This window comes from Pinus tabuliformis, chromosome 2_2, assembly GCF_031772625.1.
Source record: "Pinus tabuliformis cultivar Carrire ecotype Pingquan chromosome 2_2, CPIR1, whole genome shotgun sequence".
Classification (NCBI taxonomy): domain Eukaryota; kingdom Viridiplantae; phylum Streptophyta; class Pinopsida; order Pinales; family Pinaceae; genus Pinus; species Pinus tabuliformis.
In genome coordinates, this window is record NC_142300.1 from 113,929,718 (window position 1) to 113,948,033 (window position 18,316).

At 39.3% G+C, this 18,316-nt stretch overlaps 1 protein-coding gene across 1 annotated transcript in view; it reads right to left on the reverse strand.

Moving 5' to 3' along the window:
• LOC149191624 (zinc finger protein-like protein) overlaps nt 1-18,316 on the reverse strand; it is a 343,705-nt gene that overhangs the window by 158,406 nt on the left and 166,983 nt on the right. The window lies entirely within an intron of this gene.

Genomic DNA, 18,316 nt, shown 5'->3' on the forward strand with positions numbered 1-18,316 from the left:
ATGCATCAGACGGCCGCAAGCAGCTTGATTTTCAGATAGGAGAAAGTCCCACCGTGTGTAAAATTGGACATGGCACATCCAACAAGCAGCCGACAGATTTTCCTGAAAGCAGGCAAATGCTCAGTATACACTATCTTGAACACATATGATGCCATGGGGTATCCTCTGTATTTCTCACCCTACTCCTTGTTTCTTCAGCATTTTCATTTCTGTTTTAGGATTAGATTTACTTTTCATGTTACTAGATAGTTAATAAATGAAGAGCTTATATCTTTCCTGTGCTTAATGTTATATGATGATTTTTGGATGGACACTACTTATGTTTTGTTGTGTGTTGCATGGATGCAAATTTTGGATTCTCACATTCCTACAGTGCAGCAACGTGTCCCCAAGTAGAGCCAGATGTTGACTGCTACGTGTCAACTACCCATAGCAGTACACCCCCTTTTTCGACGAAAGGGATAGCGCTTGATCGACGTGTCCGTGCCGTTCGACTATCATATTCAGCCCGATCATATTATGTTGTAAACCTAGTCTGCATGTGTAAATTGTAAACAGTCTTGGCAGATCTGAGTCATGTATGTAAATTGCCTAGGCAAACCTAATTTTCTAGTGATAATCTACGTTCAGGAAGGTTTTTTGTCTCACTGATCCATGATCGGCAGAGCTTTCCTTTAGCCTAACCCCAAAGCTGGAATGGATTTTGTCATTAGAATCTTAGGGGACTACTAGTGTACTTGGTCGAGTCTATGTAAAAGTAATTTGGAAATAATTCTAACTATTTGGTTAGGTTATTACAAATTGTTTGATCTGCTAGATTATATCTGTGTCGCAGAACTGGGTGGTCTAGGAGGGTCTATGTCAAATGGGTTTTCCCCCTTGAGACGTAAAATTGTACAAGTCATGATGTAAAGTGTCTTGAGGGTTAGAAAATGTTTTAATCCCCTCATAAGTCATAAGTCTTAGGTCCTAGGTGATTTTTCCCAAAGGGTTGAGTTCGAGGATCCAAAAACAAAAAAATATTAAAATAATAAAAAATAATAAAATTAAAAAATAACTATATATATATATATATATATATAAAATAAAAAATAAAATTTAAAAAGTAAATTAAAAATAGATAAAAAAAAAAAAACAAAATAATAAAATAATAAGTCAAAGTTTTGAGAAAATAAATGCAAAGTTTTAATTTTTTAATATATTAAAATGCATTTAAAATTTCAACGGATGAGATTAAAAGGGATTTTGATTATCATTGATGGTCGAGATTAGTTTGACATGGATCACTCGAACTACCCGTTGGGAAATTTTCCTTTAAATAAGGTGTTAGGGGTCATTTGAGATGAGATTGGATCTGAGAGTCTGGTGCTAAAAGAAGCTCTCTTGTAGTCATTTTTTGTGCAATAAAGAAAAACTTTGGGGTTGAAAATCTTGTTGGTGTTACTCTTCTGAAAATGTGGTAAGATGTTTTATTTTTCTACATAATTTTATTTTCATCCATTGATAATAGCTTGATGAAGATTGATCTATGCACCGGTATCTTATCTGATTTTTGGGGTTTGAATGATAGTTTAATTTCTGGAATATAATGGCAGGTATCTCCATTTGATCTTAATTTCTCTGTTGTTTTCTCCCTCTATGTTAATGGTTGATTTTAAGCTGTGCAGGAAATCCTTTTTTTTAGATTACCGGGCATTAGGGGAAGTTCTCGGTTGAACTAGCCAACTCCCGGATTGCGTTTTCTGAAAGAGCCCAGCCAGTTTTAATCTCGGGCTTATCATTAGAATTTTTTTGCAGATGCATGAAGGGTTTTCTGAAGCACCTCACATTAAGTTTAAAATTCTGAAAATATTACTGTGGATTATTGACAAATCTAGCTACTTAAAGAGTCGAAAATCTGTAAATATTGTAAATTTTTAGCAGGTTTAGGGTTTTAGTTTTGTTTCTGGCACATTTTACTTCTTGGTGTTCTGTTTTTGCCATTGTAGGTTGCAGGTACAGATCTTAAAAAATTTCGGAGTTTTCATTAGACAAATCTGAATGCAGGGCAATTTAAAATTTACTAGAGAATTTGCAGGTTTTTTCTAAAGAAATTCGAGGGTTTTTCCAGGCTACCTATTTGCTACCTGGGATTTCGTTTTGACATAAATTTTCGAATTTTTTTTTATGTTGTGGCATCCTGGGGTTTCTGCGCCGCCAGTTTCAGTTTCAGCTGCTGCTTGGGGTTTCATTTTCGTTGCAAGAAAATTCTTATTTTGTGTTCACTGTTGTTTTTCTCAAAAGCTTTCGGAATTTTTAAGGTCTGGGTGTGGACTTTAAAATTTTTACAAGATCTCGAAAATTCCTGGGCTATTTTCCACTATTCAAACCTTCTCCAAACACTGCCCACAAATATTCCTACGCAGCTCTCCACAGCCATCTCCTTTCTGTCCCCACGTAGGCTTCTATTCCAGAACTACAACTCCATTACACTGGCAAAGTATCCCTTCACGCTGGTTCATCGAACTTTTCTCTGCCAAACCCTCTTTTCAGCCATTTGTCAGCTCCACACAACCATTTCCCACACTGTCCACCTGCCAAACCAACCCGTTTCCGCTGCCATCGTACCCCATTACGTCCTCCATTTCCTACGTACCATCACCTGCAAAAAAAGTGCCCACTGCCTCATCCGCAGCTCCCTGCTCCTCACTGTGTCCTGCGCTGTCAAGAAACATTGCCGCCGTCCAACGCTTTTCACCATCCCACGCTGCCAGAACTGCACTCACACACACAGCTCCTCACGTCTTCCTCCGTCAACTTTCTCTCAACTACAGACCTGTATACGCAGCGAACAAAAAACTTAAAGTGTTTTCGATTTTTTTGAGATGCGTCTCATGAATTAGCGTAGGTTTTTCTTTGTTTGTTTTTTTTAATGAGTTTCATTTACTTTAGGCATTAGTTTAATTTTTCGTTTTAGTTTTTAGAATTAAAGTTTAGTTTTAGATCTATTTCTTTCAGTCTTGTTTTATTTAAATTCTTAATTAAGAATTTTAAAATCATAAAAATATAAAAAATATAAAAATATCCAAAAAGCATAAAAAAGTTTTAATCCTTAGGTTTTTTCTTGTTTTGTTCTGATTTTTGGTTTAGATTAAAATTTTATTTTCTTTTTGTTTTATAAATAAAAAAATAAAAAATCGATTTTCATTTTTTATATGATAAGGTTTTAATTTTATAATTAGACTTTTTTTTTAGTGATTTAACTTAGGCTTTAGTCTTAGATTAGATATATTCAGTTTCATTAAAAAATACAATAAAAGTAATAAAAATATAAAAATTTTGAATTATTTTTGTATCGCATTTATTCTTCGCATATTTTGTCACGTTTCCAAATTTTGGTATATTTTGCTAAGGCTAATAGATGTTTGATGTGGGATTAATATTTATCATTTTTATGTGGTTAAACGTGCTCAAATGTTCGTTTGGAGATTAGCTATATGAAAGTGATAACTGGTTAGCATTTAAAATTGCATGGTTATTTAAAGCATTTAATCTTTTGAGTTTTAATTGCTGGAATATTGTTAAAGCATTGTGTGTTTATCGAATATCTTGCATTGCTTGGGTTATTTGATGAGTGATTTTTTACAAAGTTCATATTACTGCAACATCTAACAAATGATCATTTAATCATAAACTCCATAAGGCACTGGTCTATTAATTTCTAAAATCAATCAAGTGCTAAATTGCCTTGCTGTGTCTCCCAACCCAACTGGTCCGCAGTTGGTCTTCCTTTGTCCCATAGGGTCTACCCCCCTTAGCCTCAAGCACAAGCACAAATACCTTTGTCAACTGGTTCTCTTGAAGCTGGGAATCCATTTAGTGCCATGTTCACATGCTCAACATCTGCAATATTCTCCCCAACTTCTTCATGGGCTCCTGTCCATGACTTCATCAATAGTTCTACCATGCTTGGATATGGCTAAACTTGTCATCTAGGTAGCATCTTTCTTCTTTAAATATACTCTTTTATTGTACTTGCTTATGCCCACTTCAAGCTATTGTTTGACTTTCATGTAACTCTTGCATGGCTGTTGCAAACTCTTCTCCATTAGCACTCCTTATCTCTTGTTTACCCAAGCGTCTCAGCTTATAAACACCCCTTGCACTCTTTATCTCTTGTTTACCCAAGCATCTCAGCTTATAAACACCCCTTGGATAAATGCTGTACCCAGTTCTTCCTCCATACTTGACATCGACAAAAGCCCACCTTATGCTTGTTCAAAATATTGAATATTCAAATTCAATGCTGTATTCAATCATATGCAGGCCCCCATGGCTCTCTAGTCTCTACAAGCAGTGGTGGCTTTTCTTCTTAAAAACCTTGGTAATTGAAATTGGAAGGTAGATATAGATAAGCAAATGATGTCTGTCGAAGAACTTAAGTAGAAAAATTATTTATTTCTGGTAAGCTTATATAAGTACTATTCTAAGAAATGTTCAAAGAAGATGATGGCCCTGTTATCAACTGGGCTAGCAGTCTTGACAAGGTCCCTTTGAGATGTCCACTGCCACCTTGGCATGAGTCCCCACTTTTTAAGCCTAACCCCTATAGAAAGCCTATGGGACGATTCCCTATACAAGATATTCCATCTAAGTGATTAGAAGACTAGTGCCTATTAATAGAATATAAGGTGAAGATAGGAGTTAATTATTGCTAAATTCCTAATCTGGAAATGAAAATAATGTAGGAAATAACGCAGACCAGCAATTAAATGCCACTCAAAACTAGGAAAATACAACTTTAAATAGCTCAAATAATGACCAAACAATACTTTTACCAAACAGGAAGTGTTTTCTTAAGTTATAACTTATACCCTTGATAAGAGGCTGTACTTTGTAAATTTGCTTGCTGTTCTGTAGCTGTTCTGAAAAATGCAAAAAAAATTCAGAAAACAAGAAGCTAAACCCCCCTTGGGGGCTAACCAAAAGTGTTTAGGCACTCTAGATTGAAGATTTAGGGGTGGGGGAAGCTAGGGAAATAAGGATATAAAAACATTAAACTCCCAAAGCTTTAGATATGCAGCAAAATTTGAGTTTCGAGCAAGCAGGAAACTAGTTGCAGAGATTTGGGGTCAAATTCCCCTTGGGTCAAAACCCAAAAAATATTCTAGCAACTGTTTTAGACTTGTGGTGGCTCGAATATGTCTAATTTAACTCCAGAAGAGACAATTGCAGCTAAACTATCTAAATATTTTTGTATTTTTATATGTAAACATAAAAAAATGGAATAATGATTTAAAAAAATAAATAAATGGTTGCTGCAATTAAAATTCACCTCAATGTCGTTGTTCCATCTCTCAAAGTGTTGGATTGCGATCACAACACCCACTAAATTGGTCTTGTAATTGGGTTGCTCCCTTTTCTAGTCTAAAACAATTACCAAATCTCCGAATTTTGCTGGGAAAGATCATCTCCCAAGTATGTCTCCAATCATTCAGTTAACGGTGACAAATATATGATGTCTCTTTGCTGTAGAAGTCCCCTATAAGGGTTTGTCCAGATGAATAGATGAAGCAAATACCTTTGCCAGCAAAAGAAAAGTGAGGACTAGCCTTGACCCCCTATTTCCAAGTGGCTTGTTGCCCCTTAAATAGTTCAGCCCAGTAATTCTGCAACAATTCTTTAACGTACAAATATTTTATGAAACACAAAATATATGGCAATTAACCAAGAAGAGAATGCATAGAAAAATCGATCCACAATATTTGCTTGCACAGTGGAAAAATAGCTTCGGCAAAATCTTGAAATTATTTTCCCACTATTCAATCACACCAAATGGAAGGAGTGAGCACTTAATCTTATATAGAAAACTTTGTAAGGGCTAGTTACTCTTCAATCCCAAAGATAACAGTTTTTTTTACTTGTCATCCACAATATATTTGGAGACTAAGTCACTTTTACAATAAAATATAACTTTTAAAGTTATATTGTCTACAAATGAGTGGCTTATTTGACTGATGAATGGCTGAAAGCTCCAATGTTCCACTTGGTTTGAACTTTGACTTGCTTGATTTACTATGTAGACTCGAGTCTAATATTAGCCTAAATCCCCTATTAGTTGTCAAATGATGGGCAAACACTAAGTGTGGTAACAAGCCAACGACATAGCCATTGTGAATTCATAAAGATAAACCCACAAGAGGGTTGAAATGTTGATGTCATCACTACGTGGACCTCTTGGAGGCAAGTGTTGAACTCTCTTAGTGCCAAAGTGAGTGAAGAGGAAGAGGACTCCAAAAATCATCCACTAGGGGTTGGCCCCTAGATATCTATGCAAATCATCGTGTGGACCAGGGTTGTGGGGGAGTGCCTCCTCCCTCGAACCCATTCCCGATTCGCGCTCCCTTTAAAAAAAATTCTCTCCTTGTTTTTTCAGGAGCGATTAAGGGAGCAGTTGGGTGCAATCGCTCCTTAACCTCTCCCTTTCGCTCCGGGAGCAAATTTTTTAAAGAGGGAGTGGTCAGGGAGCGATCGCTCCCAATTGCTCCCTCTTTTAAAAATTGGCTCCCATTGGCGGGCGAAATGTGTCACTCAGCGGAGAGGGAGGGTCGGCGGGCAAAGGGAGAAGGATGGGCAATGGACAATGAGGAAAGGGAGGGAAGGGGAGGGGGGAAAGGTTAAAAAGGCCCTCTCCCCTCCCATTATTTTCCATTTGTCTTGTTGGAGAGAGTAAGAGAGACTTTGGAGCTTGAGTTGAGCAGGGAGAATGAAGGAGCTTGAGAAGCTTGCAAGGGCGATTGGAGCTTGGGATGGAAGGCCAAAGAGGTAGGATCTACGCTCTAATCTAGAATTTTTGTTTTTTATATGTTCATTGCTAAATAGATTTTTTCTCTTCTCTATTCCCCATTCTCGTTCCTCCATTTTTTTGCAGACTCAAAACTTCAAACATCATGGCTATATGGCTTGGAATTTTCTTGTTGTTGGTTCCTTTTTTTTATTATGAGAGTAGAAAAAGGAGGGTTGATCATGATGAAGAGGATGAAGAAGTGGGTTATAATGGATTTGATGAAAACCCCAGATAGGAGTACCTTGGTGAGGAGAAAGAGAGTGGACATGATAAGGCCCCAAAAACTAAAAAAGACCAAACCCCATTGTGGAAATATGTTTCTAGGCTTGAAGCAAGGAAAAGGGATGGAACCACTAAATTTACATGCACCCATTGCAACAACACTTACATAGGTTCATACACCCAAGGCACCTCTGTGGGAAAAGGCCATGGGATAGAGATAAACAAATAGGAATCAAAGCTTGTGTAAGTGTGTCAGCAACAGAAAGAGCCAAATACATAAGGGAAGAGGAGGAATCCCAATACAAATCTAAAAAATCAAAAGATTTCTTTGAACATAGCTCACAATCACATGCACAAAGAACTCCATCAACATCCTCCCATGGCAGTGGATATGGAGGCACAAGAACAAACATCTCTTTAAGGCGTAGAACCATATCAAATTTCCTTGACGAAGGGTGTAGGAATGATGTGGATTGAAAAATTTGCTGGGTTCTCTATGCATGTGGGATACCATTCAATGTTCTTTGCTCACCTTATTGGCATGAAATGGTTTCTGCCATAAATGATGCCCCCAAAGGATACAAGAGTGCAGGGTATGACAAGGCTAGAACTGTTGGAATTGATCATGAAAAAGCAAAAATAGCACATTCTTTGAGTAAAATGACAAATTCTTGGAATAAGCATGGGGTGTCCATTGTATTTGATGGATGGACAAATGTAAAAGGCAAGCCATTGATAAGTGTTCTTGTTGTGTCTGTTAGTGGTGCCATCTTCCTTTCAGCATATGATTACTCAAAGAAGTTCAAGACCGACATCAACATTGCAGAACCATTACTTGAAACAATTGAACGTATTGGGTCAAACAATGTCATCCAAGTCATCATTGATAATGCTACTAATTGTAAGGTAGCGGGAGCAATTATTGAGGATAAATACCCCAACATATTTTGGTTTGGGTGTTTGGTTCACACAATGAACCTTTTGATGCATGCTATTATTAAGAACAAAAACCAACAATACAAATGGTAAAGTTTACTACAAATCGTAGCGATACCCATGGGCTTTTCCGCAGTGACTCAAGGTTGGAGCTATTGAAGATTACGAAGACTAGATTTGCTAGCTATTACCTCACCTTCAGGTGCCTTTTGAAGGTAAGAGAGTCAATGGGTAGCATGGTTCAACACTGGCAGGTATTAAAGGACAGGGCTCCAAATGCAGTTGACAGGGAAGGTTTTGAACAGGTGGAGGAGACCGCTCTTGATGGTCTGTTTTGGGCACGTGTGAGGGAAGTATTGCAATTCATCAAGCCCATTTATAGCATGATTTGTTTTGCAGATACATATAAACCAATGATTGGGGAGGTGTATGAGTAGATGGATAGCATGTTGGGGCAAATAAAATATATTGTTTAGGAAAATGATCCCAACTTGTACACAATGATTCACAATTTTGTGTGGGCACGGTGGAATAAACTTAATGTTCTACTACATGCCTTGGCGTATATCCTTATGCCAAAATACTACTCTCCATCTTGGTTGGGCTAACCTGCACCTGGGGGTGGGGTTAGGATCAAATCCTATACAGATCTAGAGGCATCTAAAGGATATATGGAAGCATTAGACAAGCTGGTACTTGACAAGGAGGAGTGTGCTAATCTACGTCTTGAATTAGGAAGATACTTCAGTTGCACTAGTTTTTTTGGTTCTTTGCATGCAATGGAAGATAGAGACAAATTTGATACTCTCACATGGTGGGAAGCATATGGAAACATGAGACTTTTGCCAAAATCATCAAAAAAGGTTCTCTCACAGATTGTAAATACTTTTTCTGCAGATAAGTGTTGGAGCACCTACAACTTCATACATAATGTGAGAATAAACAGACTCAATGAAAATCAGGCATAAAACTTGGTTTATGTGCACTACAACTTGAGGTTGTTGAGTCATCATTGTGATCGGGCTTATGAGGATCCAACATATAAAATTTGGGACAACCACCCATAGGACGATAATTTAGAGGATGGAACTATACATCTTGAAGAATTGGAAGCAAAAATTTTGAGAGATGATGATAAAGCAACAACAACCATGCCACCCCCACCATCCAATAGCAGTGTCAGTGCTCAAGTTCCAACTATTGTTTCTTTGCTGCCGTCACCTCCATCTACATCCTCACGTGGAGGGCATGTGCCTTCTGGTTCTAGTCGTGCGACTATGCAGGAGGAGCCTCCTAGAAGATCACTGTGACCTGCTCATAAATTAGACATTTCTTGTGGCAAGAAGAAGCTGTAGATAATAGATTTACTTGTCTTTTCTAGTTTCCAATAATTTGAATAACTGTTGACTCATTCATATTTATTATGATATTTTTTGTAAACAATATATGGCAATTTAAGTTTGAAGTTTGAAGTTGGCAATTTGAAGCAAAACTTCTGGATAACAGATTTATTTATATATAAATATTTTATTAAAAGATGAATTACAGATGATGAGTGTTTACACATGGGGTTCCTGGCTTATATACCGCCATGGACACCCTTTGGGGAAAGGGCATGATCTTATGATCATGCCCTTTCGTCTAATTAAACTGAAAATTAAATAATAAACCTAAACTAACTAATTTTTACATAACATTGCCTTCCTCTCGAAAGAACGCTTTGTCCTCAAAGCATACGTAATGACGGATGTTGTTGACAAAATGCTTATTTCTCCCAAGAAGCTTCTTCTTTGGGTAAGTCCTTCCACTTGATCAGATATTCCTTGATAGTACGATATCGAAGATTTCTCTCTAGTAGACAAAATACCTTCTGGTTCTAAAATGACTCTTCCCTCATCATCTAAGGATCGAAGCGTTGTTTGCGCTATTTGATTGTTACCTAGTGCCCTTTTAAGGCAAGATACGTGGAAGACGTTGTGAACATGACTTGTCTCTGGAAGGCTTAAACCATACGCAACTTGGCTAATCTTTTTGTCGATCTGATAAGGTCCATAAAATTTTGGTGCCAATTTGTATTTTCCTTTCTGCTTTAAGGATAACTGTTTGTATGGTTGGAGCTTAACAAATACCCATTCTCCAACTTCAAACTCTCTTTCGGTTCTATTACGGTCTGCTTGTTGCTTCATACGATTCCTAGCATTATTCAGATTTTCTTTTAATATTTCGACAATTTTTTGGGTTTCTTCTAGTTGATCTTTAACAGCAGGTAGATTTGTCTGGACAACAGCTAGATCCTTCCATTTCAGGGGTTCATACCCATATAGAGCTTGAAATGGCGTCATTTTTGTTGATGTATGATAAGTGGAATTATACCACCACTCAGCAAGATGTAACCATTGAGCCCACTTATTTTGTTTTTCTGTAGCGTAGCAATGTAGATAGGCCTCCAAACATTTATTGACAACCTCTGTTTGACCATCTGTTTGAGGGTGATAAGCGGAGCTCATATTTAGGTAGGTTCCTATATGGCTGAACAATTCCTTCCAGAAATTACCTTTGAACTTGGCATCTCTAACACTCACAATGACTTTCGGAAAACCGTGTAACTTATATATATTTTTGCAAAATATTTGTTACACTAAAATTTGTCACCATGACTATTTGTAGTCAGTATGGCTCCATCAATAACCATACTGTCCTCCTTGGCAAGTCTTATACCTCTGCTCCTCATGTCAAACTCCAAAAAAGAGAGAAAGCCTTCAAAAAATCAATATAACTCTGGTTCCGCACTTTCTCTTACTCTTACCTGCGTGCACGCACCTCAAGTACATAATACCTGCGTACTTGTACGCTCTGTCTGTAAAGGGGTGGGTGCGTACCCCTGTAAAAGTCAAAAGGCGCAAGTTTTACTTCAAAAAACTTACTTGTGGTCGATTCTAGAGCATTCTAGAAGATGGTTTGACGTGGCTTGAGCGCCTCCAGATGGTTCATGCATCCCAATGAAAGAGGAACTTATCCCATGAAGAGGGGAGCTATCCCTTTGAAAGAGGAGCTTATCCCATTGATGGTGGACATGTTTAACTTCTTCCAAAGCATTATAAATACAGGCATTGGGCCAGAGGGAGGGGAGGTTAAAAGCTGAACATTCCTAAAGGTAGATGTTGCTGAAATTAGGACTCCCTTATAGAGCTTGAGAGGATAGATCCCATTCCTTTCTTAGCTTCATTTGGAAGTGGGTGAGCTGATCAAAGTAGAGGAGAACTCTTGCTGGACCCTGGGAGGGACCTGCACAACACCAAGGCACTGGTTGTAAGGTTTCTTTTGTTTCCAATTAATACAATTAAGTTCATTTTTCTCAACAAGTTGTTATATATAATTTGTTTCATAAACTCCTTGGTCTTTATGATGAATATGTTTTATTATATGAGTTATTCAGGTGCTATGTAATCATTTGCTTGTTAGTGAATGCAGGCTTCAAGGAGAAGGAGCTCATCTGGATCGAAGAGGCTTGGCTGCTACAAACAGCGTTGGACTAGAGGTAAGCCTTAAACACCTGGTTGCTTTTATTTTAAATGCATATTTAGGGAAAGATAGTGCTTGATTGTTTTGTTTGTCACTAGAAAAGCCTTGTTTTCTAGGGAGGTCGGTTTTGTCCGCAAAATTGACTCTTTCCGCATGACAAAATGGCGACCATACTAGGGAATCCATGGATTTGATTGATTTCTCTTTTGATTGATACTTTGATTTGAGAAAAGTTGATTTCTTTCTAGTTTTTGACTGATTGACTGTGAATTTGGGTGGAATAGCTTAGGATTGAGTTAGTTTTTTATTTTTCTTGTTTTTGAGAGCAGTACGCACCCTCTGCGTTAAGCACAGTGCATACCTGTACGCATTTCTGCTTTGCGCACAGAGCGTGGCCGCACCTGTGCAAACGGGCTGCCTGCGTACCCTGTCAAAAGTTTAGAAAATTTCCATTTTTTCCTTTTTACCTATTAGATTTTGTTTATAGCTTGTTTATTGCTGCCCAGATCCACTGGTTACCTGTCAGAAGTTTTCATCTAGGCTTGTTTCATTAGCGTCAAGGGTTTCAGTGAAGTTCATAGAAGTTCTAGCCCTAGGTTTGATTTTTGTATTGGTCTTGTAGTGACTCTGGCTTTAGAAGTTGTAAAAACCTTGGATATCCCTGGTCTTTTCAGTCTTCTTAGGAGTTAGACCATTCGTAAAATCCACCTTTGTTTGAGAAACCTACCGTTGTGTTGTCTCTTTGCGGAATTTCGAGAAGGCTTGTTTGTTAAGCTGTGAATTTCATTCTTAAGAAAAAAAACAAGAGCTTTTTATTTTTGTTTTTGACTGATTTATGATTCTGCATGAATTAGTCCTTAGTTGAATTGTAACTGAGTAAAACAACCTGGAGTTATATTTTGTAGGCTTTTACCTCATTAGATTTGCTTTTAGGTAAATTTCTCTTAGATTTTCATAAATCTTAAAATTAATTTTTGTTAAGTAGTTTTACATGCTTTGTTAAAATAGAAAAAATACAAAATCTCTTTTGAAGAAAGTTTGTTTTAGTAGCGTTTGAAGTCTTTGAAAAGAGAAAGGAAGTTTTCGTGAAATAATTAGTGGTCTTGTGTTGTGTGCTTTGGAAAAGATAAAGAGATTGTTTCTTTGATTTTCATTGTTAAGAAGTTATCTTTATAAATTTTGCATTCTCCAACTCTCTTAGCTAGGGAATTCATTGAAAAAGAAAGATTGTTTTTTCATCCTAGGTGCATCTTTTTAGTGGATTTGAGTCGAGTCTACACATCATAAGTTTCATCTCCGCTACCTTTTGTCCTAAAGAAAAGCCATAAAAATTAACGCTTAAAGTAAAATTCACTTAGTAACTTTTTATTTACTAGGGCTCTGATACACCAACATAGATCAGGCTAGTGTCTTGGAGTAGGAGAGTAATTAACTCTCCAAGACAGTAAAAACAAACAAGTAGCTCATCTTGCGGTAGGATAAATCCAATTGTTACATTTATGCTCTGGGAAAGCTCCTCTTAAAGGAGAAGCACGAGATCGTGTCCGAACCAATAAGGGGATCAATCCTCCTTCATTGGGAACGACGCCAGATATGCACGTACTACAAACGGTAAACCTCGGATTAACCATTGTCGAGGAGCCTGGGGTCACTTGTCGGTAAACCTTGGATTATTGTCAAGGAGCCGGCAAGGGGATTGAGCTTGTTACTCTGCCCTTGCGTGCGTATCGGATCGTAGACTGTTCCCCAGGTATATTTGTTGCGGTTGGTGACCTTAGTGACTATTATCTTTAGGATTCTTCCTAAGGTGACGGTGGAGAGAAGATCCCACTGTACCTGGAGCAGACGTCGGCTAGACTCACTTGGATTTTCTGGGGGGTTCACTTCACTCGAGACGGTTAAAGTGGAGGAACTTGGTCCAGTCTATTCATTAAGCAGGTTGTCGGGGTAACTGTTCCACCCGCCATTTCTGTACTGAATTCTGCGATGTTGGATTTCATCACCAACTAGTGTTTTCGGTCCGGAAAGTTATTGTTTGTGTGTGGTTTGACGCCCTAGATTCTTTAGGCGTGTGATTCGAATTTGTTTGGTTCTTTAGAGACTTTAGGCGGTTTTCTTTGAGATTTTACTTTGTTTGCGTGTGCAGTAGTTAAAAGTTTTTAGCTGTGGTTGAATTACCAAGACAGTCCCGTAGACTTCGGGGCCAGTCTCCTGAGGTTGTAACCGTGGCTGATTTGTTGAGGAAGTCCCGTAGACTTCGGGGCCAACCTCATGAAGACGTCCCGAGTCATTACGAAGGTTTGAAAGTCCTCGTAACTCCTAGTGGCAGTAAAGTAGGGTCACCTGAAGAAGGAGAGTCTTCGTTGGTTGTTCATCCTGATTACCAAACTCTAGAAACAGGTTATAATCCTGAAGCTATTTCGGTTTCCGAACTTGCTGGTAACTTTTCATCTACTAGTGATATAGGCGAAGAACCTGAGATATCTGAACCTGTTACTCCAACATCGGGGTTTGTCTCTCCAACTTCTAGTGCTCCTAATTCACCTAGGGTAGAAAGAGTAATTACCGAAAATCTTCCTTCTGGTTTGATAGCTATTGAAGAACTTGCTCCGGAAGAAGAAATAGGCATCCCTATCCCTGAAAATCAACCTACTATTGATCTAAGGGAGCGTGAATCAATTTTTTACAGTCCACCTAGAAGTACTACTTGGTATCTTTCTTTAACTAATTATTTGGACAACTCAGGGTTAAGTTTTTCACCACCTCGTGCTCCTTATCCACCTAGGGGTTTTTATACTCCCGTAAATATGTCAGGTCAGTCGTCCATGTTTACTCAATCGCCTGAATCTTTTTTGTACGGCGGTCCTTCTGTTCCCTCTGGGTATCAGTCACTTGCTGGTACTTTTTCGGGAGCATCTCCTCAACCCATTGAACAAAGGTTATTCACTGGAAGCAATGGTGCAAAGCCGTTGAGCGTAGAAGACATTCTTATGATGTCAGGTTCTATTCCCAATTCTCAACCTCAAGGTGGCCAGTTACCGCCTGGGGGGCAGCCTCAATTAACGCCTGGGGGGCAACCTCAAGGTACACAATTTGCATCTGGGGGGCAACCTCAAGGACAGTACGTGCCTACGGTACAATACATTCCTCAAGGTCAACCCCAGACTCAATATGTACCCCAAGGTCAACCCAGTATCAATTTATACCTCAAGGTCAACCCCAGTATCAGTACATGCCTCAAGGGTATCTACCCCAAGGTCAGTACTCGAACCAAGGTTTCCAACCACCCCAAGGTCAATCTTATGTTCAAGGAACGGGAAATGTACCTTTCAATTATCAATCCTACCCTCAACCCGGTTTTGGATCTCAATATTCTCAACCTGTTATGGGTCAGTACCCCGGAATGAACATAGTGTGGGATCCATCGCAAATTCAATAGGTGTTGCAGCCAAATGTACAGTTGTTATCTCAAACTGGACAACCCTTAGTTTCTGGTTCACCCCAGCAACCAGTCCAGTCTAATATTCAAACTTCTGTACCTTCGATAGTTTCTTAGTCTGGGCCTATTGCACCTAGTACTCCATCTCAAATGACTGCTGCAACTGCCGCAACATCTGTTCAATCTACCCCACTTACTTCTGGAGTATCGACAGCTCCGGTTTCTACTGTTCCTGTATCTACTCCTCAGACATCTTTACCATCGTTTGGATCCATGATTCAAACTACGGTTCAGATGCCTGTAGGACAACCTGGTTTGAGTACGGTTGTCACAAGTCAACCACAATTCACTTATCAACCGTACCAGGGACAGTACCAATTCGGTCCTGTTGTCCAACAGCCAGTTTACCAGTATCAACCGTATCCTGGGTACACTTATCAACAACCACAACAACCCCAGTACGGTCCGGTTAATCCTGGTTTTCCAGGAGGATACAATATCCCGAACGCGATTCCTATTCCTAGTTATCCTGGATATCCTCCTCCTGAGGCTAGTCTTATGACCCAGAGTTTTAGGGATCCTAATCGGCAGCTACCGTTTATTGCAACTTTGGACTTACCAGACTTGTCGCGCCTAACGAACAATCCAATTAATTATCTTCCGTCTTGGTCGCCAATGCCGAATAAGTTGCCCAGTGACATTCCCAAGTTCAAAGGTAAATCTGGAGAGGACCCGTCGAATCATGTGATGACTTACCACCTCTGGTGTGCCTCTAATTCCATCTCGGATGATTCGATCCGCTTACGTCTTTTCCAGCGCACTCTCATTGGTCTTGCGGCCAAGTGGTATATTGAGTTATCACGGGCCTCTTTTTATAATTTTAGCCAGTTAGCTACCTCGTTTTTAATTCATTTTCAGTTGCCGGTCAGATATGATAATGGCACGGAGTTACTAACTTCATTAAAGCAATCGACGTCCACTTATATTTCCGATCATATTCATGAATGGAGACGTCGAAGGCGGTTAGTGAAAGTTTTTATCCCGGACCAGATCTTAGCTGAATGGTTTGTTAAATCATTGTTACCGAAGATTACTGAAGACGTAGCTAAGGCCGGAGTAGTTACTGAGGAGCAAGTGATTGCTCAAGCACAGTACCTTGACTTAGTCTATACTCAGTCAGGTACGTTACACGAAAAGATCCTCGATCTTCCCAAGTCAAATCAAATAGCTGCTGCTCCTTCGGGGTCTCATGCTGCTGATGGCATGATTGGTACGGTGAACACTAAAAGCATTTAGAAATCCTCTAAGAATTCTTCTCCTATTATAACCTTACCAGATTCCCCGACGGGAGATTCTTCCGCTGAACTCTCCGCCGATATTCATGCTATAGAGTCATCTACAGCTAAATCAAAATCCGGTGGAAAGAAGAAAGGGAAGAAGAAGAATAAAGCAGACAAAACTCCAAAGGAGAAAACTGAAAAGGCGGAATCCAATGATGAAAAGCGCAAACCTCGTTATCCATGTCTCATTTGTGAAGAGGAACATTTTACAAGAGACTGCCCTCATCGAGCAGAGGTTGCGAAAATCGTCAAAGGTTCCCAAACTCCTACTGTCTTGAAGGATCCATTTCCAAAACAAGATAGCAAGATGATAGGTTCTTCCTCGAATGCCAATGAAGAACCCATATTGATGATGTCCCATGTAAGGATTGCGACTCGATCGTAAGATTATGGTAGTAAAAGTCCTGTTGATGGCAAAGAAGCAGAATCTTCTCATTCTAATCCATCAACCTCAGCTCCCGGTTCCGATCCACTACAGATCGAGAAGCCTAATCCAGACTTAGTAATCAAACCGCCCGCCAAAGGTATACTTCGAAAGTCTGTTTTCAATCCACATGCGAGAGCGGCCCAGAATTATAACATTGTTGAGGACTTAGCTGTTTCACCCTCAGCAATGTCGGCTTTGGAAGTGCTGCAATCATGCCCAGCACAGTGTAAATTACTTTTGTCGGCTATAGGAGCTGTTGATGTTCAGGACCCGAACCTAATAATCTTTGATCTAGAAAATAGTACACCGCGTTTACCTCATCAAATGGCTTTCCAAATCCCAGTGATAGTCAAAAACAGGCCTATTCATCGGACTGTAATTGATGAGGGAGCTTCGACGTGTATTATGTCGATTCAGTGTTGGAGATCGCTTGGTTCTCCTTCACTAAATCAATCCCCGACAATTCTTAAGGCCTTTGATGGCCGTGGGTTCCATCCTTTTGGCATTCTACAGGATTTGCCTATAGGGGTTGAAGGAAAAACCGTTAGTCTAGATGTGGAGGTGGTTGATGCCCCTCTAGACTACAACCTTCTCTTGGGTCGAAGTTGGTCTTATGCTATGACAGCGGTCATTTCATCGGTCTTCCGAGTCATAAAGTTCCCACATAATGGAAAGATTGTAACAATAGACCAGCTGGCTTACTTTTCATCCGACCCAGCCTCTTCAGAGAGTATTCAGCATGTCGGTAAAACGACTATCCCATATAAGGATGTTGGAGTAGGATTAGTTAAAGATGCCGGTTTACTGGGAACTTTTCCTTTTCCTCCAATCAACGCATTGTCTTCGTTTGCATCCATTCATATGATTACATCAAACACCATTGTTTATGATGATCCTTGGATCGTTCCTTCTGAATCTGAGATAGACTCATTTACTGATGCTATGCCTTTGAGTCCATATGAAATTTCCTATGAAGCCGTGCAGTCTTTTACCGACCCGTGTTCAACCAAAATCGACCAAATGAATGTGGTCCGTGAGGAATCACTTTTCACATCAACCTCGGAGTTAATAGCGTTTCCCAAAATTGTTTCATCTGACGAGCAACTTCGTGGAGTCCTGTGTATAGATGATTTACCATGGGACGATCTCCATCATAGATCTTCGTTTTTACCTGAGGATGATCGTTTTGAAAATGATTTCTCATCAATTTTTACAGCTGAATATGTCAAGGAAGCTCAGAATCCCATGAAACATCCTGATTCAGAGCTGAATTTGGGAAATATTTATCGACCTATTCCCATTGACATTTCGGTTAAGCCTGGAATTGTTGAGAACATTCATATAGGTGCCTCGTGTACAGAGGACGAAATTCAGACATAAAAGGCCCTATTTCAAGAATTTTGCAACGTGTTTCCCTGGTCCTATGAGGAAATGCCAGGAATTGATCCCGCAATTGTTGTCCATGAGATCAAAACTTACCCGGACGCTAAACCCGTCCGGCAACGTTTGCGTCAAATTCACCCACGAAAAGCGGCTGCAGTTAAAGCAGAAGTTGAAAAACTGTTGAAAGCAGGTTTCATTTATTCGATCCCGTTAACGGATTG